Source organism: Prionailurus bengalensis, chromosome A1 (genome assembly GCF_016509475.1).
Source record: "Prionailurus bengalensis isolate Pbe53 chromosome A1, Fcat_Pben_1.1_paternal_pri, whole genome shotgun sequence".
In the NCBI taxonomy this organism is placed as follows: domain Eukaryota; kingdom Metazoa; phylum Chordata; class Mammalia; order Carnivora; family Felidae; genus Prionailurus; species Prionailurus bengalensis.
In genome coordinates this window covers 224,407,228-224,428,069 of record NC_057343.1, presented here as the reverse complement: position 1 = coordinate 224,428,069, position 20,842 = coordinate 224,407,228, and the positions used below count along the sequence as shown (strand labels likewise).

Here is a 20,842-nt window from a genome sequence, read left to right as displayed (position 1 = left end):
CCTGTGGACCCTCATTGAAGATTTCTGACACTATTCAGCTGAAATTTTATCACCAGTGATTGAAGTATGGGGCACTATATAGTATTAAGATATTTTGCTCGGAACATAAATATTCCATTTAAGACAATTTCAACATATGACTGAGAAAATAACTAAATATAATCGACCATAAATGACTGGCAACATACTATCTAATAACAGCTTCTATTGAGGGGTGCTGAATTTTATTTTTGAAATTTTATTTTTCATGATTTAATTTAAAGTAAAAGAAGACTTTTCAGAATCAGGCCATCAATCAAATCTTTGTTGTTGTTGTTGTTGTTGTTGTTAAAAAGGATCTCTGATATGGTTATGAGATACTCAATTGTCCCAATGAGACAATCCACTTCAGACTAGCTTCATCATTTACATAGTGGAAAAGAACAGTCAGAAGATAATCAAATAAATTGTCTACTTCTACAATGATCAGAAAATCTCAATATTGATAGTTTTAAGAAAAATTGGTAGGATTTTATGTGTTGGACCAGGAGCACATGAAAATAATAAAGTTATGACAAATACATACAAATGTTGTTTCTTGACACTTTATTATTTTCAAAACTTCTGCAATAAGAAAAAATGATTGAATGTATTTGAATTGTAATGACTTTACATAATGTACTATGTTATTTATCAAATAAACTTTGTCTTTGTCACTTGTAAGGCAGTTTTATCTCCACCCAACATTTAAAATCATACATTAGTGGAATGAATGAAGAACCTGGTTAATTTCCCATATCAAGGCCAAAAAAAAAAAAGAGAGATAACTCATCTTTTTTTTTTTTTAATTTACTTAGTCTTTAAACAGCAGATTTAATGTCTGAGTATGACTGCATTAAGCAACAGTTTGACAGGAAGCCTCAAAACTTAAAGATCTTATGTTTTGGCTTGGTATTGCATCAGTGGATTTACTGGTGCCCAGGAGTTACATTAAATCAGAACTAAATGGCCATTTGTTAGTAGATATGTCTTCAGCTCGGCACAATGGCTTTTCTTGTCCTTGTAGAGCAGGCTTAATAAATAAAACCTACACTCATGCTAAAATCGGTCCCAAACTTTATTTTACCTTCTTATAAAACAATCTGGAAACACCATTTTTGCAATAATATTGAAATAGATGGCATTCTTCTGTAGTATATTCTAGCTTAAAACAAGTGAAGCTATATCAAAAGAGGTTCTAAAACATTTTTATATGCCCATATATATTCCTGGATTTGAATCCCAAAACAAATGTGCCCAGAAACAATTTATTTTTCTGAGCTAAAATAGAAACCACAGCAATGGGGAAGGTAAAAAGAATAGATGCTCAACAGGCCAGTCATGATAAAAGAGAAAGTTCCAAAATTATATCCAGAAAACCAAAGCGTGAATGTCCACCTGATCCAGACTGAGTTGTTTAATATACCACCTTAAGAAAAAGGGGATATTAATACTTATCTTAGAACATTGAAAACACTCAGCAAGATGACAAATGTACATTGCAGTGCCTTGCACAGCACCTGATATTGTAATTATGCAAAAAACCAAAAACAAACAAACAAAAAACTTCATGACATTGAATAGCATGATTTGAGATAGATCACAAGCCCCTATTTAAACATTCCCCACAACACATAAAAACACATCACAGAGGCTCCTGTGTAGCTAGCTCCATTTGTTAAGCGTCTGACTCTTGATTTCTGCTCAGGTCATGATCTCATGGTTTGTGGGATCTAGCCCCACTTGGGGCTCTGCACTGTCAGTGTGGAGCCTCTTTGAGATTCTCTTCCTCCCTTTTTCTCTGCCCCTCCCCCACGTGTAGGTGTTCTTGCTCCCTCAAAATAAATAAACATTAAAAAAAATCACATATAAAGCACAATGAAAACCTGATGGCCCTATTGTAGAACAGACATTCTCAGTATTTGAGTTATCACTTGATTCTGCATCTTAATTGCAATATGAAATCAAAGTTCAGAAGGGAGTAATAGGTCATTCATAAAGCAACCACAAATGTTATCATCATTTCTGGTTGACAGATGACAAGAGCTTAAGAAAAGAAGTACATGGTCATATTTAGATGTTGTGGTGATTGTGATTGTCCTGTAGCCAGAGAATGACTATCAACATTTAAGAAAGGTGAAACAGCAGTATATGGAATTATGAACAATGTCCATAGGTTCACAGTAGTGGTGCTAAATATAAAAGGTGGTAGGTAGGGCCAAAGGACAGGTGCTTACTACATAGATTGGCCTTGAGTTAATTCTATAAAATATCAAATTAGAGACATAGCAGTTAAGTTAGGAGATGTGCATAGAGGCCATATTGTGCGTTTATAAATCTGCCTTATAAGAATTCCCTCTCATATTCCACAAACTTTATTCAGGTGACTATTCATTATTTGTGCATACCAATTATCACATACTGTAATTAGGAAACCACTTGCAAACACAGCTGTGCTTTCCAAACGATCCACTTTTCAGTATGATTTTCTTCCTATCCCTTTGTTGTTCTTATTTCTTTAAAACCCCTTTTAGTCACAGATCTATTAAGAATTTGATGAAAGGTATGTAAACTCTAGACAGAAAACAATGCATAAAGAAACAAAAGATTGTGCACATGCTTTTGAAATAGAATTCTAGTCTTTTATTGAAGGAAAGCAGAAGTAACAATGTGAAGCAGATAATCATGAATCCAGAATTAGAAAGAAACCAATAATTCAAAGTACCAGACTACCTCAACCATGGCACATCTGTGTGAACAAAACTCTATGCGGAACACCCCTATATCCCTGATGGTCAAGAGCAAAGGGCTAGTGTTAGAAGGACCCAAAACCAATCTAGGTTTAACTTCCTCATCAATAAAATGGAGATAATAAAATTTTATTTTTTCTAAACATTAAATGCAATTATGTATTCCAATCCCTTAGTAACTGGCTTAGAGAGGGCATATAGTAATTGACATGAATAAAGTGAAAATATCCAGCATTTGGGAATTTTTCTTGAATTAAGGAAATACCACATGGTGGGTTAACCAAACTAACTCTATACCTGGAAGCTCAGCTCTTTTTCTTGAGCTCACTTCAGCCCCTGACATCTTTCCTGCTTTCTCCTTATTTCCTCGTCCAGTGGAGCCCTGCCCATCACAGCCCATGCCTTCACCTCAGTGAAACATCTTTCACCTCAGTGAAACATCCAGCCTAACAATTTATTCACATAACATACTAGTTCATGCTAATGAGTTGACTCAAGATGTTCCTTCCTCACCTCTCACCAAACCTCTGTTCTGATGCTTCTTTGTGTGTTTTAGGAGACACAGTCTATTAAACTCACGCTCTCCAGTTTTATTCAATTCAGTTAATGTTTACTAATCTGTCCTATGCTAAGTAATGTGCAAATGTTTACCCACAGGGAGGCAGAAAGGTGGAATATAAATTCAAAAAGTTAAGGGTACTCTTTTCAATACAGTCAGTTAAAGACAGTTGTGAAGATACAGATTCTGTAAGAAGGAACTGGCATACCGTCAGAGGTGAGTCAAAGATACGTTTTTTGGGAAAAGGAAAATTCTAGTAGTTGAAGTCACAGTATGTAGGCTTTATGACTTCACAATAATAGCTAGAGGCTGGTAGATAATTAGTAAAAGGAACAAATAATTTTAATTAAAATCAAAAGTAAAATATTTAGAAACAAAATGAGAAAATTTGCAATGAACTCAAACAGACATTATACTTCAAAAGATTCATTTATTTTTATTGACTAGATAATTCTTTCACGTTATCTTCTGAAAAAATATAATTATTTACCTATAAACATATACCAAATACTTTCTCTTTGGTTTAAGTAAATTAAACTATAAAAATGCGTGATCACTGGGGCTCCTGAGTGGCTCAGTCAGTTGAGCGTCCAACTTCAGCTCAGGTCATGATCTCATAGTTCATGGGTTCAAGCCCGTGTCAGGCTCTGTGCTGACATCTCAAAGCCTGGAGCCTGCTTCAGATTCTGTGTCTCCCTCTCTCTCTGTCCTTCCCCTGCTCATTTTCTCTCTCTCTCTCTCTTTCTCTCTCTCTCTCTCTCTCAAAAATAAAATAAAAATATTTAAATGTGTGGTCACTGAATGATAAAATGTACATGAGATTATTTTTTTTTCAAGTTAAAACTTTTGGTGAGATTTTAAATATTGAACTGATAGATTCCATTCTGACTGTATGAAGGTTATTTCTTCAATGAGACATGTTTCAAATAGATGACACCATTAAGTAAGAAAAAGGGGTAAGTATTTGACTGTAAGTAACATAAATAATGTCATTCATCAACAAATGTACGAGAAACATGGAAGTACGCAATCGTGTTCTTCCTTATAAACTGCCAGCCTGATTCTACTCCCAGAAGATAGAAGATGCTTATAAATCTACTGGTTACATGACGAAAGAACTGCGTTCATCTGAGAGATTTGAGCACAAACTCTCTTTGCCATGAACTCTAACGTCCAAGAAGTGGCAGCAGAAGCGAAAATGTTGAGGGCCACTTTTCGAGCACTGTAGTCCCTGATGTTCTTTTTTAGAATTGCTTCTTTTTGAAACATAAAACACACATCTCAACATTGGCAACTACAAATCTGAGTTTTTATCTGTGCAAAATAAACACACATGAGCATCAATCCCAGTGACCTTTTGCAGGTAGAGACCCCGGGCCAATTGTTTGGCCTCTTATGATGGTATTTTACTCCTCTGTGCTTAAGAATGTAAGTGGAAGCAAATGTTGACCTTCATATAATCACATATTTTATTTTATTTTTAAATAGCAATGTGTTTTAATTCAGAGTAACAGATGAAGAGGTATATCACTATTTACAATTGAAAATTATTTCCTGTTTCTGTGTATAACTGTTAAAGTGCTCTTATAAAGTATTCAGAATCTCCATTAGAAATGAAATTATAGAGCAATTATAACATTCAGGCAGTTGAAATAATTATCAAAAGAGAAAGAAAAAAAGGTCTCATAAAGTAAGGGTACTAACTAATCTAAATTGGATTCTCAGTTTTACATCACAGAAGCTGAGTTTTGAATGTAGGTAAGTGAATCATGTTAACCAAACTTCTAAAACATTGATTTATACACCAGAATGTTTTGTTTTATAACTGTGAATACAGGGTGTATATTTCTAGTTACCAAAATGAGTCAATTTGTTTTCTATAACACTATCATCTCAAATCTGAGATATCAAAAAACAAACAGACTTAGAATTATAAATAGTTATGTATATATGAAGTCAGGACAAAGATAGTTTAACAGTTTTACCTGCTATTTGAGCCCATCTATGGTAAAGCTAGAAGAAGTTTTAAGGGCAATGCTAATCAGAAATAGCAGCTGAATAAATACTTAAACGATTTTTTTAAATTTTTAAATGTGTATTTACTTTTGAAAAGGAGAGAAAGAGTGCATGCATGAGCAGGAGATTGGCAGAGGGAGGGAGACACAGTATCTGAAACAGTCTCCAGGCTCTGAGCTGTCAGCAAAGAGCCCGACACGGGGCTGGTCCTCAAGAACTGCGAGATCATGACCTGAGCCAAAATTGAACACTTAACCGACTGAGCCACCCAGACATCCCAATACTTAAAAGATCTTACAACCCACTTCCAATATGTGTTATTACTCAACAAAATCTTCTCTTATTAGAACACTTCCATATAACAAACATGTTTTCATTACAGACTAAATTTTTATTAATTACACCACAATTGTTGCTGCTTTTCCCTACAGGTATACGTTAAATCTCTCAGAAGATTGAAGAAGAAACAAGCGTAATCACAAATGTGAATCACTTTATGTTTGTTTGTTTTTTTTTATGCTTCAGAAGCTTTTCATAAGTGGTTAATCTTACCTACTCTATGTTAAATGTTTTTATTTTTAGTTTCTGATATAATTTTTTTGTTGTCTTAAGTTTTGTTTTTTTTAATGTTTATTTATTTATTTTGAGAGAAAGAGAGAGGAGAGCAGGTCAGGGACACAGAGGGAGTTAGAGAATCCCAAGCAGCCTCTGCACTGTCATCTCAGAGCCAGACATAGGACTCAGTCTCATGAACCATGAGATCTTGACCTGAGCCTAAACCAATAGGATGATGCTTTCCTGACAGCCACCCAGGCATCCCTTTAGGTTTATTTAAATTTGAATTAGTTAACCTATAGTGTCTGTCTAGAGTCGTATAAAAATCATGCCAGTTTGATTTTATCCACAGTTCTTCTGGAAAGTAATAATCATATGTATATCATAAGGTAATTTTGAGGAGTAGATAAGTTTACAAACACCAGTAACTTACTGAGTGCACTCAATATTAGCCATATGTAATATGTAGTCATATTAATGAGCAAAGACTTATATAGTCTATTATATGCTGCCATGTAGAAATTTATACAATTTATTTGATTTCTTTATGTGATCATATGAAGAATCCTTATTAGACTAAGAAAGATTGATAGAAACAAATGAACAAAATCTAGTATTGGGAAAGTACAGCAGAGGCGTCATAGTTTTATCTCATATAAACTATGTGAAATAGCATTTATTGAAATTTACAGAATAGAAATATATTAGTACTCACATTTCGAGCAAAGGGAAGGGTAAATATTAAATATTTTCATCCAGTAAACATGTATTATGTGACTTTCACACAATTATGAAAAATAACCATAACCTTGAAAATCATATGAGGTAGATTTTGAGTATCAATATGTATAAATTATGTACTCACATTCATTTAATCTAAAAACAGAAAAAATGTTTGATTGTTTATCCAAGTGAATAATTTTTCAAAATTATGAAACAGCTATTAACTATTTTATAACTTACAGTGCAGAGTTTGTGGTTCTTTTTTTTTGGGGGGGGGGACAGAGAGAGACAGAGTATGAATGGGGGAGGGGCAGAGAGAGAGGGAGACACAGAATTGGAAACAGGCTCCAGGCTCTGAGCCATCAGCCCAGAGCCCGACGCGGGGCTCGAACTCACGGACCGCGAGATCGTGACCTGGCTGAAGTCGGACGCTTAACCGACTGTGCCACCCAGGCGCCCCCAGAGTTTGTGGTTCTACTCCATTACACATTCAACAGGCAGAGTTGGAATCCTACTCCACAGGCAATTCAAACATTAATTTAAAATGGACATAAGTCAGGACACCTGGGTGGCTCTGCCACATAGCGTTCAATTTGCCTCAAGTCATGGTCTCACGGTTGATGAGCTTGAGCCCCGAGTCAGGCGCTGTGCTGACAGCTCAGAGCCTGGAGCCTACTTTGGATTCTGTGTCTCCCTTTCTCTCTGCTTCTCCCCCACTCAGGCTCGGTCTCTCTCTTTCTTGCAAAAATAAATAAACATTAAATAATAATAATAATAATCTAAAAATAAATAATAAATAAAATGGACATGTGCCTTGCTGAAAATCATGTTTCTCAAAAAATTTTGATGAGAGATGTCCTGGTATAAGTTATAGAAGGCAAGTGGAATATGAACATTCTTCCAAAATGTAAGCTCTTTATGAAGGACCCTTGCTGGTTGGAAACGGGAGATGAAAGAAAGAAAGAAAGAAAGAAAGAAAGAAAGAAAGAAAGAAAGAAAGAAAGAAAGAAAGAAAGAAAGAAAGAAAGAAAGAAAAAGAAAGAAAGAAAGATGTAGATGAAGAAGAAAATTATAAATATATCCAAATCCAATGTGTGGAAAATTTTTCCTTTTTAAAGGATATTAACCTCTATATTAAAGTCTATCTTGATTCATTCAATTCAAATATTATCTTGATATTTAAATGCTTAAATGTTATATTTTATAATATATTTTCCAGAATAACTTGTAAGACTCAAAATGTAACTGAGATTTAACATAGAATCAATGTAAAGATATAATTAGAGTTTAATTGGCAAAGAAAGTCAGTGTAAAATCTCTTCTTCCAGCTCTCTTTTCTCCTTTTTGTTTTTTTTTTCTTTTTAATATAAGTTGCAATAATGTGTAAATCTGAAAAAGACTTAGATGAAATTCAGTTGATGAACATAATCATATTCCCCCTCTTTACACTGGATAGATCTATGTTTAAATCTGACCTAAAGTCATGGAAATTTGGACTAATACTAAAAGTCTAATTAAGCACATGGGGCCCCTGGGTGACTCAATTGGTTAAGCCTCTGAATCTTGACTTTGGTCTGGGTCATGACCTCATGGTTCATGAATTTGAGCCCTATTTTGGGCTCTGTGCTGAAGGTGTGGAACCTGCTTTGATTCCCTCTCCCTCCCTCTCTCTTTGCCTGTCCCCTGCTTGCTCTCTCTCTCTCTCTCAAAATAAATAAATAAACTTCAGAGAAAAAAAAAAAGCATCATCTTACAAGATGATAAAATTTGAGAGATCCTACTGGCTGTCACATAAGGCTTCCCTAAAGTGTGCTAGGGATTTTAGCTGTCACATGCAACACAAATGATTCAGTGATTCACAAGTACCTACAATTTTTTTTTAATTTTTTACTGTTTATTTATTTTTGAGAGACAGAGAGAGACAGAGCACGAGTGGGGAAGGAACAGAGAGAAAGGGAAACACAGAATCTGAAGCAGGTTCCAGGCTCTGAGCTGTCAGCACAGAGCTCGATTTAGGGCTCAAACTCACGGGCCCTGTGATCATGACCTGAGCCAAAGTTGGCGATTGACCGAAGGAGCCACTCAGGCGCCCCGCAAGTACTTACGATTTTAAGGATGGTACTGTAAAATATAAACACAATAACCAATTTAATAATAAATTATGTATTCATATTTCAATTTTCAAAGGTATTTATGTTTAATTACATCCTGGGGAATGAAAGTGGATATAAACTTTTGCACACAAACACACCCACTCACACTAACCCACTGTTTTTCCTGAAATGATGAATATGCTCATGATGATAAGTAGTCTTATTTAGTTAGAATAAAGTAACTTATTGATTATTAAATTAATTAAGCTGTGTATGCCACAAAGCCTTTCAAATATTGTTTCTATATCTTGTGTGTGTGTGTGTGTGTGTGTGTGTGTGTGTGTGGTTTGTTTTAGTCCCACATGGTTTTGCATCCAAAGACATTTTCAAGAACAAAGTTGCATGCAATACAAATAAATTCCGAATCTACGTGATAGGAAATCTCACCTTTGGTGAGAGTTTCCAACATGATCAAGGGTTTAGGGTCCTTAAAGGGTATTCAGGGCACATCAGGAGGTGGGGATGAGGCAGAAGGTATCTAACACTTGAAAACTGTGTTACCCTATGTCCTCGTTTGATTTGAGTGGAACACAATCTGCTTTCGATTTTGTTTGTTTTTGTTTTCTATATATTAACACAAGATTAGATCTGTATTTAGAGTTCTCTTTCTAAAATAGCAAGTACGTCACATAAAACAATAGAATATGACTGAAAGCATTGAGCGTTCTAGTAGATCAGCATTTTTAAACCTTTCTATTAATATAAAAGAGCAGGATTGAAACAGACATGCGCACTTACCAAAGACGCCAGGCAGTTGTACAGAATGTGTGTGATGAACTGTACTTTATGCAAAATAAACTAATATACTACTTTTTATTTCATAGCTTGTATCCTAACATTTCATCTTTTCATAAGAAAATTAACTATTCAAGAAGGAGTTCGTCATAATGCAAGGCAGTTTTAGATCAGATGCCATTCATTAGTCAGTCACCAAAATTGTAGAAGGTGTAGTTTTATCTACTATTTATGAAATTTTCCAGTATCTATACCTGTTACTTATTATTCGAATAGAGTTATCATTGTAAACCTTATCTATCAAACAAACACAGATAAATGATGGAATAGCCAGAAACAGTTAAATCTCAAGACTCTGACATTTAAAGATGTCATAAAACACAAATTAAGAGTTCATTGGGAAAGAGATCTGCATCTGGTGACAAGCCCAAACAATTAATGAAGCAATCTGACTTCTCTACATGTATATATTTCAAGCACACCCATATACAAAATTACATTATTAAAAAATTTTTTTCTGTGTATTTATTATTGAGAGGCAGAGAGAGATAGAGCATGAGCAGGGGAGGGGCAGAGAGAGGAGGAGACACAGAATCCGAAGCAGGCTCCAGGCTCCAAGCTGTCCGCACAGAGCCCGATGTGGGGCTCGAACTCACAAACTGTGAGATGATGACCTGAGACGAAGTCAGACGCTCAACTGACTGAGCCACCCAGGTGCCCCCAAAATTATATTTAAAAATAGGTTTTTAAATAGTTTCTTAAAATATGGAAACCTAGCCATATATTCATTGAGAACTTTTTTCTGAGCTTTCACCTTCTTAAAAGAAAATTTAGAAAAACACTTAACAAAAGCCAGCCAAATGTCAATGCACCTTTGCTGTTTCTATGATATTTGAAATGTATGCCTATGAGAAAGAGTTCCAAAATTCCTTAGAGAAAATAGGAGATAGACAATAGTTTGTTTTAAAGAGAGATTTTTAAAACAAAGAAGAGAATTGCTAAGTCAACCCTCTAAATACATCAGGATAGCTATAAAGTTTTTTAAGAGAAACAGTATGACAACAATTTTGACATTTCTATAACATTTTTATATAACGAAATAATACAAAAAATTTACCTTATAAGTCACTTCATGACTGTTGGTGATATATTTTCTTATCTACTACTGTGATTGTGTCCTGAAAGAAAAAAAATGAAAAATAATTCAATATTCATATCCTGTAAGTCATGCATAGTTATAAGTAATACAAAGCATAATTATTACACATTTTTCCATACCAATCAAGAATCCAACTCATGAAAACATCATGGGGAAAGATGCACTTTTTGAAAAGATAAAATATTGAGGGGCTTAAATTGCCAGATTTTTTTTTTATCTTTAATTTAATTAATTAATTAATTAATTAATTTATTTATTTATTTACTCTTTTAGGGCATAGCCTTTTGAGACAGAGATCCCTATTAGAATCTCAACTGTAAAATATTATTTTTTTAAATTTTTTAAAGTTTATTTATTTTTGAGAGAGAGAGAGTCAGAGCATGAGGGTGGGATGGGCATAAAGAGAGAGAGAGAGAGAGAGGCCCAGGATCTGAAGCAGTCTCAGGCTTTGAGCTGTCAGCACAGAGTCCAATGCCGTGGTCAAACTCATGAACTATGAGATCATGATCTGAGCCGAAGTCGGGCACTTAACTGAATGAGCCAACCAGGGGTCCCTCAACTCTCTAAAACTTTTTTTTTAATTTAAAAAGTAGGACACTGGGTGGCTGAGTTGATTAAGCCTCCTCCTTTGGCTCAGGTCATAATCTCAAGGGTCATGAGTGCAAGCGCCCCATCTGGCTCTGTGCTGACAGTGTAGAGCCCACTTCAGATGCTCTGTCTGCCTGTCCCCTGCTCGCTCGCTCTCTCACTCTCTCTCTCTCAAAAAATAAACAAATAAACATTTTTTTCTTATAGTTAGCTAAAATTGCCTTAACAAAGTAGGTAAGTGACAATGTGGTTTGCTGTGATCTCTACTTTCTAAAATTGATCAAAATGACATTTAGAAAATCAAACAGAATCCTCAAATACTTTAGGAATAAGTTAACAGGAATAGATTATTCATTCACCAGTGATTTACTGAGTACCTATTAGGTACCAAACTCTATTATTCATATTGGGGAGACAGCAGGGAACCAAGGAGCCAGTCATCTGCCCTCGTGGAGAGTAAAATATATGCAGAACTAAGTAAATATGTATTGTATGTTAGATCATCAAAAGTGCTAAAAAGAAAAGACTGGAAGGGATTATGAATTATTTGTATCAAGATCTATGGATCTATCAAAGCAAAAAGTCCCAAAGTCCTTTAGAATATGTACTGCTCAGAGGCTTCACTCTCCCTAGGCGACCTACTCGAACATTCTCATGATTATACTCTGGACTCCGATCTTTTCAATATGGCTTCTCTTAAAATTAGAGTAAGTGGAACCCAATGAGATTGATTTCTAAGTTTGGTTTTAGGAACTAGTTATGATACAATGTTCAGGTGCCTTGTTATCAGGGACTAGAATCACTCATTAACAGTGCAGGATGTATGGAGACACCGTAACTCATGCGTGCATGATTTGTGTTCAGGATCAACAAGAATTTCCAAGGAACAGTTTTTAAGAATTGCATTAGAGTTTTCTACTAGAGGGAAACTCATATGTGGGCACAAAGGGACCTATTTATGTCGAACTTACATGTTTTGCTAAAGTTAACATAGCCCTATTGGAAATGAGGCCCAAAGCATATGACTGATCAGTTCATCTCAGCTCCATTGCTAGCACAGAAAAAGCAGCTCTCTCTTTCATGTGTATGGCCTAATGCAAATACTGGCTCTAATTGTCACACTGCCCCCCAGCACCCCCCCAATTTAACTGCTTAAAATCTGGCAAAAGAGTATGAATTTATAAATGTTTTTAGCATATTGCAAACTACTGCATCAACCAGGAGATTTCACCAATGAATAAAACCCCATCTTCTGTGCCACATACATTCATTCACATTTAAGGGAAAACATCATTTAAACACCTTTTGGAAAGGAGTTATTATATTTTCCCCCTATTAAAAAATATTCCACTTTCTAATTAAATCATACTGTCTTGTCTGTTTCAGCTATTTCTATGTACCTAATATATTAAATGCAACCGTTCTTTTAAGTGACAATTTCAGTAAGGATTCATTTGCATTTCTTAGCTCTCCCTACTCCTTTGATACAATTTTGTCAAATTCTATTGTTTTAGAGCGGTTTAGGGTTCACAGCAACACCAAAGGGAAGGTGGAGATTTCCCATATATCATGTATCCACACACATTCATAGCCCCGTTATCAACATCTCCCACCAAAGTGGTACATTTGTTGAAATTTATGAACCTACATTGGCACATTACAATCACCCAAAGCCCGTAATTTACATGCAGCTCACCCTTGGCATTGTATATTCTATGGGTTTGGACTAATGTTTGACATGCATCCATCATGACCGTACCATAGCCCCAACTAATTCATTTTCCTTCTTGTGAAAGCCAGCTAACCCAGACCTGGACCCCTGATTTAGAGAAACTATGAGATAACAAATAGATGTTTTAACACACTTTGTTCGTGGTAATTTGCTCATGGCAATAGAAAACTGATAAAACTAGCCTAAAAGTGATATTAGGAATCAGTACATTTCTAATCCAGCTTTTTGACTTATATTGTTAAATGTAAATGCATTTATTTCAACAACTCCAAAAGATTTTATCCCATCTGGATTATGCTTTTGAGGATGTTAATTATTAACAATATAACATTGATTTCTTTTTTTTTTAGGACATTGTTTTCAATTTAAGATATTTTTAAATGTGCTTTTCACATTTAAAATAGGAAAAACATTTTTTTTTTCAGAAAAACAAAATGAGTTGAACAAATAGAGCATTCTCTATATAAAAATAAGGGCAACTTACTCAGAAATGCCTTTATAGTCCATATGCATTGATCATTATAATTCATCCTTTACTTTAATGTAGAAATGAACTATATTCCATAAATAGAGTTTTCTAAAGAAAAACAGTCATATTCTGTGCTCTTGGGTTTGTACCTCCCAACATGACAATGATAAAACCCAACATTTTGAACGAATCACATTGGAAAGTCATCAGCAATCTGAATCCACTACATAATATAATTAGGAGTGCAATGTATAAATAATCCTTTGCTCCTTGATACAAGGTGCTGCTCGTTCATTAGTATAAGGGTCATTTGTAAGCCAATTTTGTTACTACCCTGAAACGACATTGTTGTTAAATTGTGATAAAGGGGAAACCATAAATTGGAAAAGAATTTTAATGGTCATTATCTTCATTAGCTAATGAGATGTGCTAATTATGTTCTTAAATGACAATGATTTAGTAACCCTGGCAAAGAGGGCTCACGGAGCAATAACTAAAGCAGTCCCCTTCAATGTGTTTTCACAATGTTGGAAGGAACATAATAACTAAGAGCCATAATTATGTTATGTATAATATTATTCATTAAAATGTCTATCTAAGTTATGTTAGATTTTATGTTGTTTTTCCCTATGATATATTCGCATAATATCTAGGGTACTAAAAATGTGACAGAAAAAATTGCACTAAAGCTGTACTTCTGAAAGTGTGGTTCTTAGACCCCTGGTGATTCCTGAGACCCCATCAGATGTGTGAGGTTTAAACTATTTCCATAGTAATTAAATGTTATATATACTGTTTTTACTGTGTTGACGATGGGAAAAAATTATAGGTAAAAATGCTGTATCCTAAACATAAATCAAGAAAATGCCTCTCAACTGTACTAAAACTTGTGACATTCTTTAACTCTATGTAGTTGCATGAAAAACAGAAAAAAAAAATTAGAAGAGAAAAAGAAGGAAAAAAGAGAGGGCAAATGGGAGGTAGAGAAGGAAAAAATGTTTAGTTTCTCTTTAAAAAAGAAAACATATATATATGTGTCTATATATATATACATGTAGACACATATGTATATATATATAAATGTGTGCCCTTGTGTATGTGTGTGTGTGTGTGTGTGTGTATATATATATATATATATATATATATATATATATATTTTTTTTATATTCTATGTGAAGAAATAGGAAACACACATGAAATACTTGTGCTGTGGTTTGAAGTATAATGATCATCCATAGGAAAGTGTATGTGTGGTTGCTTGAGTTTTTAGTTGTGAGCTAAGCTAGGTGTTTTTAGTTTGTTTTCTGTTTTTGTTTGTTTGTTTTTTCATGGAATACCATTTTTACTTGACATAGTAACAGCCAAATGTAGCTACTTAGATTTGGTCATTTCTAGACATTTCCTTGAATGTAAACAAAGGGAGCTGCCACCTCAAAGAAAAAAAAGTAATAATGTTTTTGGCCAGGATTCATTATTTTAAGCAACAGTGAAAATTTTGGGAAGCTTGTGTGTATGTCCATGATTTTGACACAATGCCAAATCTTAAAGACTTCTCTGATAAGATTATTCATAATATTGGCAAATTTGCATTTTTTAATAATGAAATTTGTCAATATTTGAAAGTTCTGTATATATCAGCAAACCAATATTTCTCAAATGGCCAAAGCGTAATGTTACAAAACCATCCACAGGTGAAGTATTTTTGTATTGTTGAGTTTTGGTGTAGTATCAAAAAAGTCACAATTACCTGAAACAAAACAAAACAAAACAAAACAAAACAAAACAAAACAAAACAAAACATTAAGATGCTGCCTTTCTCAACCACATATCTAAGTGAGGTCAAGTTTTTCTTTCATTTGCCTTGTTTTTGTTTTGTCTTGTTTTATCCTACACTTCAACTAAGCAGCATATCATAATAGATTGAGTGAGGAAGCAGATAAAATAATCCATTTGCCTTGTATTAAGCTAAACATTAAATTTAAAAAGAAGTGAAATAATGCTAGATTTATCGTTAATTAAAAAAAACAATTTTTAAAAATATCTCAGTTTTCTTTATTCCTAAAATATCAAATATTGACTTATATAAGTCATATAAACAAAATTGGGACTTCAATTTTAAGACTTTAAGGGGTATTGCCTCGTGGTAATTGACAGTGAGTAGATATGTTTATCACTTGATGAAAAAAGTATGAAAGAGGAAAATAACATAGTTATGAATGTGATTTTAATCTACCTGAACATTAAATTAAATGAGTTCAATTGCGAAAGGCATCAGTCATTAGAAGTACAGTACATATTTTACAATATGAAAGAAACTGCATTTGCCTCTCTGCTGGAAGTTGGTATCACTTGGATAGTACAAACAAGATTTTGGTTTCATACGTCCCTTCAAAGTTAACTGCAAAAATCCTGCCTCAATGGCAGGATTAGCCCAACCTACAATATTTTAAATGAAATTGAAATCATTTAAGGTAAATAAAGGAAAAAAACACAATAGTTTAAAATTAATGCTTAAAATCATTACAAAAACTTTGGAATAAATTGAATAAGAGGACAATATTAATACATTACATAAGCTATTTCATCCAAACAATACTGTTGTTAGTACTGCATAAGCAATATCAGTGATCTTATTTGTGAGATCTAGAAACATATATGTAATTATCTCTAAAACTAGGAAAATATTTTCACCAAATTTTTTACATTAATATTTAATGTTAAATGAAATGCAAGTAAGTAGGAAAAGTAGTGAGAAAAAGATATTGTCCTCAAGTATTCTTCAAGTATTTGATTTTTAATGTAATTCAGCTGGGAATTAATTTTTATGTTTTACCACAAAAGTTACAATGGCTGCTCTATTGGCGATATGTACTAAGCATAATTGCGTACAGAAATAGAATTCTTTTTCCAAAATGTGGCCAGCTGGATTCCCACACAAAGCAATTCAAATGCTGGGGAGAATATTAGCATAAAATAGAAAATGAACCCATGAGCTGATACCAAGTTATGAAATACTCAGACTAGAGGGTGAACCACATAGGAATCCAGGAGGCATTTGCTGATCCCAGTATAACAGCACATTAATATGTGTGAACACATGCAGATTAAGTCTCATGAGGAGAAACCCAATAAGAAACAAATAGATAACAAAACAATAACATAAATCATACACACACACACACACACACACACACACACATCAGAAAACCTGAGATATAAAGGTTGTAATTTCAGAATAATGTTGAATTAGAAATATGACGACTTGGGGCACCTGGGTGGCTCAGTCAGTTAAGCAGCTGACTTCAGCTCAGGTCATGATCTCATGGTTCGTGGGTTTGAGCCCCCCCATCAGGCTCTATGCTGACAGCTCGGAGCATGGAGACTGCTTCAGATTCTGTGTCTCCCTCTCCCTCTGCCCCTCCCCTGTTGGTGCTCTGTCTCTCTCTGTCTCTCAAAAATAAATAAAAATGTTAAAAAAAAAAAAGAAATCTAATGACTCCTGGGGAACCTGGGTGGCTCAGTGGGTTAAGCATCTGACTCTTGATTTCAGCTCAAGTTATGATCTCATGATTCGTGAGGGGGTGGGGCTCTGCACTGAAAGTGAGGAGCCTGCTTGGGATTCTCTCTCTCCCTCTCTCTGTGCCCCTCCCCTGCACACATGAACTCTCTCTGTCTTAAAATAAATAAAACTTAAAAAAAAAAGAAGAAATACAAGAACTCCTGCTCCTAAAACACTGCCAGGAAATAGAGGAAAAAAAGACAATTTCTAATGAGAATTTATAACAATAAATATGTCCAAATTTACAATATTAGCTGTGATTTTTTGTCAAATCCAATATCAAATATTGTACATAATTTATCATCAAATAAGTAGAAGTAATTATTTAGCTAAATTTCAAAAATTATCATATAGGATTTAAAAAGTTAGTTGAAAACTGTTTAGAAGAATCACTTAGGGGTGCCTGGGTGGCTCAGTCTTTTAAGCATCCAACTTTGTCTCAGGTCATGATTTTGGGGGTCATGGGTTCAAGCCCTTCATCAAGCTGTCAACTGTCAGCACAGAGCCTGCTTGAAATTTTCTGTCTCCTCTCTCTCTCTCTCTCTCTCTCTCTCTCTGCCTCTCTCATGTGGGCGTATGCACTCACACTTTCTTTCTTTCAAAAATAAGCAAACATTAAAAAAAAAGAAGAGTCACTTAAGACTGAGAAAAGATCAAACATAAAGAAAATATTGACCAAAACTAAGCTGATGTGTTGCTATATTTATACCACAGAGAGTTTTTAGGACAAAAGAAGAAAGGTTTTCTTGATGTTAACCAAATTTAGCCATGATGTTTCGAGTAACCAGAAAGAAAAATGACTGGATTAAATTTGTACTTCCCTATATATAAGGTTTTCTATCTCACCATCCTTGAAAAAAGAAAAGATTGAGTTTTGTAAAGATATCTCTCCCCAAAATTCAGCAATAGCTTCAACAAAATCCAAAATCACTTCAGCAACTTGACAAGGCACTTTTGAAATGTGTACAGGTATGCAAGGATTCAAACATAGTCAAAACACATCTCAACAAGAGTGTTAAGTAGGTCAAATTTCTTCTAGACAACAAAGATAATTTTAGCATTACAATAGTTATTTCAACGCAGCACTGACATCAAGAAAGACAAGTAGACTAACAAAACAGGGAACCAAGAACAAAAATGAAGCATATCTCAATACCTGATGACAGGAATAATATTAGCAAAACAAGATGAACTTTTCCATAAATATTGTTTGGCTAATTGGTTAAACATACAAGAAAAAAAAAATAAACATATCCTTGTATAATACAGCAGAAAGTCTGTAATTCTAGGTGGATGAAATCATGTACTCTTAAAGGACAACTGTGGAAAACAAAATAGGTGAATATATTAACGATTTTTGAAATAGTAGTAGGAAACAGGTGCAGACACTGGGTAGGCACACAGTATGAAGCTTCCTCAAAAAATTGAAAATAGAATTACTGTATGGTCCAGTAATTTCACTACTGGGTATTTACCCAGAAAAAATGAAAGCACTAGATCAAAAAGATATGCCTGCAATGTTTTCAGTGTTATTTATAGCCAAGATATGGAGGAAACCTAAGTTTCCATATACAGATAATTGGATAAAAGAATATGGAGGAATATTACTCAGCCATGAAAAGAGTGAGATTTGTCATTTGCAACATCATGGATTGGCATAGAGGGTACTGATGCAAAGTGAAATATGTCAATCAGAGAAAGACAAAGGACATGAAATTTTACTCATATGTAGAATTTTAAAAAGGAAACAAATTAGCAAAGAAAATGAGACAAGCACATACACAAAACGATTCTTAAATACAGAGAACAAACTGGTGGTTGCTAAATGGGAAATGGGTGGGGAGAGGTGAAATAGATAAGGTTTCAAGAGTACAGTTATCTTGAGTAGTGAGAAAGGAATAGAGTTCTTGAATCATTATATTGTACACCTGAAACTAATATAACATTGGACATTAATTATATTATTTTAAAATTAAAATAAATAAGAAAACTTGGTAAAAACAAATTATAGGAATATATTTATGCTTTCCAAATAGGTAAAATTTTTATGTATATTACAACTTCCCCCAAATGTAAAGAAATTCATAGATTTTTAAAAATGTTTGTTTGCTATTTTATGTATGTATGTATGTATGTATGTATGTATTGAGAGAGAGAGAGCACAAGACGGGGAGGGACAGAGAGAGACACACACACATACAGAATCCATAGCAGGCTTCAGGCTCTGAGATATCAGCTGAGTCCCATGTGGGGCTCAAACCCATGACCTGGGAGATCATGACTTGAGTCAAAGTCAGATGCTTAACTGACTGAGCCATCCAAGCACCCCAACATAGATAGAGTTTAATATAAAGTTAAAAATTTGCTTAGCAAAATATGTTTTTAAGTATGTGAACATAAATTATATATCAGAGATGGTATTTCCAACACAAATAGCTTATAATGGGTCAAGTTAAATTCAAGAAAAAGACCAAGATTTTAAATCATTATCAAAACCCAACAATCTGATTTTTTAAATGACAGAATTATTCATCAGGCACCTCATAGGAGAGGAAGTCACTATTTCTTATTGACAAAAAATTCAGCATAGTGATTACTCAGAGGAAGAGTAAGGGAAATGAAATCAGAGAGGAATCTAGAGGGGTTCAGCTGGCCAGTGAATTATTACACTTTGAAACGCATTCATTTGTAGATACTAAATATTTTTATTTAAAAGTTAATAAAAGGAGTGAATGGATTATCTAGTTTAATTGTGGATATGTGTGTTCTGCATGAATAATATTTAATGTGATAACATTGTCAGTTCTCTTGTTATGTTATAAGATGCCACAGAAATGGTAACAAGGCATCATGGAGCGTAACGATCCTCAGTTACTTCATCTCCAGAATTACATGTTCCTTCCTTAACAGAGAACACTGCATTGATTCCATTTTATTCTTGGGAGAAGAGCACAACCAGTAACTTTCTTCGCCTTTTTTATTTATTTTTTTCTCAGTTTCTATAATCTATAACAGCAAAATTCCATCTACTACTAAGCAGAAATGAAGCCATGCATTAAAATTGCACCATTCAAAGAGGATGGTGTAGGTACACAAAATCAGTTCCACCTGTTCTGCATGGAAATTTCCCCAGTTCTTGAAACTTATTATAATTCTAAAATATTTCCGTCAAAGTGACTCTCAGTTTTCAGCGGAGAGATAAGGTAATTGAGATAATGAACTTCAAGGCTGGGAAAATAAGACAAATCTTATGCTATTATGTAGAGAAATACACTAGAAATGTTTGCAGCACTCACTTTTAAAAAAATTTTTTTTTCAACGTTTATTTATTTTTGGGACAGAGAGAGACAGAGCATGAACGGGGGAGGGGCAGAGAGAGAGAGGGAGACACAGAATCGGAAACAGGCTCCAGGCTCCCAGCCATCAGCCCAGAGCCCGACGCGGGGCTGGAACTCACGGAACGCGAGATCGTGACCTGGCTGAAGTCGGACGCTTAACCGACTGCGCCACCCAGGCGCCCCACAGCACTCACTTTTTAATCCAATTTTCCATTCTTGTGTGAGGCTAACAGAAGGACATGGAAAGGCAATAGAGCCATTTTTCACTAAATTTCTCCTCTATGTCACATTTAAGTAATATTCACATTTTTCCCCTGACTGTTCAAAGACAATAGAACATTAAATATGAAAACTCTGTTACTGAGAAAAAAAAAGTGACCTCAAAGAAGAGAATGCATCCATATATTTGTTTTCCTGTTCTATGAATTGCATAATATAAAGACTTGATCTTGGGGCGCCTGGGTGGCGCAGTCGGTTAAGCGTCCGAC

The 20,842-nt window shown here is 34.5% G+C and overlaps 1 protein-coding gene across 4 annotated transcripts in view; it reads right to left on the bottom strand.

The window, feature by feature from the left end:
* The window catches only part of CDH18 (cadherin 18), a 1,036,719-nt gene that overhangs the window by 732,570 nt on the left and 283,307 nt on the right, over positions 1-20,842 (bottom strand). For all 4 annotated transcript variants that reach the window (XM_043600791.1, XM_043600792.1, XM_043600798.1 and 1 more), the window contains exon 2: positions 10,627-10,687. The gene's annotated coding sequence lies outside the window, so the exon portion shown is untranslated. The remainder of the gene's footprint in view (positions 1-10,626; positions 10,688-20,842) is intronic.